Source organism: Austrofundulus limnaeus, unplaced genomic scaffold (genome assembly GCF_001266775.1).
Source record: "Austrofundulus limnaeus strain Quisiro unplaced genomic scaffold, Austrofundulus_limnaeus-1.0 Scaffold55, whole genome shotgun sequence".
Classification (NCBI taxonomy): Eukaryota; Metazoa; Chordata; class Actinopteri; order Cyprinodontiformes; family Rivulidae; genus Austrofundulus; species Austrofundulus limnaeus.
The window spans coordinates 1,650,361-1,652,361 of NW_013952457.1; positions in this window are offsets into that span (position 1 = coordinate 1,650,361).

Below are 2,001 nucleotides of genomic sequence, written 5' to 3' on the forward strand. Positions count from 1 at the left end.
ATGCTGCCTGCACTAGGACAGTCAATGATGTTTTTGTCACAATACCAGCACRTATTCAAAACCACTTTCACCCCTGACAGCAGGTAAGATATTATTTGTTCATGWAATTTCCSTAGAACRCTTTTTAAAACAATSTRCATGATCACTTTAATGCTCTGACTAAATCACACATCATTTTTATCCAAACAAAACAAAGAGTCAAACACCAATTTTCCATCATTTCAACTGTATTTTCTTTATTTTCCATTTTACCATCATCCAAATTAAATTACACATACATATAAAACAGAATCATTTTTCTCAAGACAAGTCATCACCTTTTCTATGGCTCAAACAAAAGTTATAGTTATTTAAAATTATTTACTGCAAAACACGTGTTTTTCTTTCTCAAATCCTGTTTCTTTACGTCCACCTTGTTCCTGAAACAGACYGAAACACATCTATTCCTAAAGATGGAAAAAGTCCCACACGGTGCACAGATTTGAATCCACACACAAAGAGAGAGTGGCAATAGGGACATATAGAAATAAAGATTTGGTACAATCATCATCAGTGGAACTAGATTTGTTGTTACTGACATCTGCATCGGTACTGACTGAAGGTGTGCTTTTAGGAGGAACATCTTTGATGACAGCAAACACAAACGTTCACTAGCTCTCCTGGTCACATATACAGTTTCACTGTTTATTCACTGCACAGTCACAGAAAATTACTGAGTTAAGAGTCGATCGAAAACAGCCTCAGCGTTTCTTAACATTTAAAATCTGTGGTCAGAGCACATTTACAGTTCTTAAATGATTTAGTACAGCTAATGTTTTTTTACCGTCATGAACAGAATCTGTGGTTTTGTACGCATATTTGCACTGTGAATAAGTTTTACTCATGCTATTTAGGGTCCTGGAATGCAGAAAAAGAATAATGTTGAAAAAAAAGTTCACATTCATAAATCTGACAGCATCAAAACAGATTTACATAAAAGCACTGTACAAAATGTTCAAATGTGCCATGAAAGAGGTGTTACAGTGGCGTCAGAGAGCAGAAAAATAATTGTTCACTTCTTTTAAAGACAATAATAAAGCGAGGAGGAATCACAGGATGTTGCAGGTGCATGAACTGATTTTTAACCAGGCTGTAAAGTTTTAAATGTTTGCACACTTTTCATAAATGGATTAAATATTTAAATCACTTACTTGTCATTTTCCTCCTTTTGTATTGCAGCAATGTCCATTTTCAGTGCAGGCAGGGCATGCAAACCCCAAAATAAAAATTTGATTTTTCTATTACTAATTAATCATTTTTAAAACTGACTAGATGAAAGATTAATTAGCTGAAGTTTATCAGATCAATGTTCTCCAAGCAGATATATCTATCTCCATTTAATAACACGCTGTAGAGTGTTTTACTTTCATTCATAAAACTATTTGTGCTTCATTCTTTGGCTTTTTAAACTCGTATTTCTTATTATTATCTATATAAATACAGAAATTGTATAGAATAGCATGCAGTTTTTACATCTAAAAATAAAGAAATATAATTTTTATTTGCAAAATATCTTAAAATTTCCATGGAAAATAAAATATATTATTTTATCTACAGAAAGTGCATCATAAATAAAGTGTAACTGATGATCTTTCTTTCAAACACGAATCTTTCTGTTTCTATTTTCAAACTAATGTGAGGTAAAATCAGAACTGCTCATTTTTATCAAACACATAATGTAGCTGGAACACGTGAAATCATATAAAGCTTTAACTTTCTTTCAAAAAGGGGATAAGAAAAGATAAAGATTGCACAAAATGGCCCTGACAAACAAACAAACAAACAAGCAAGCAAGCAAGCAAACAAACAAACAAACAAACAAATGTGTTACAATAAATACAGGTAAGACTGCGGGTAAATTATTGCTTAAAAATCCTGAAGTTTCCTGATCAATTCCTTGATGCACAAGAGGAAACACACACACACACACACACACACACACACACACACACACACACACAC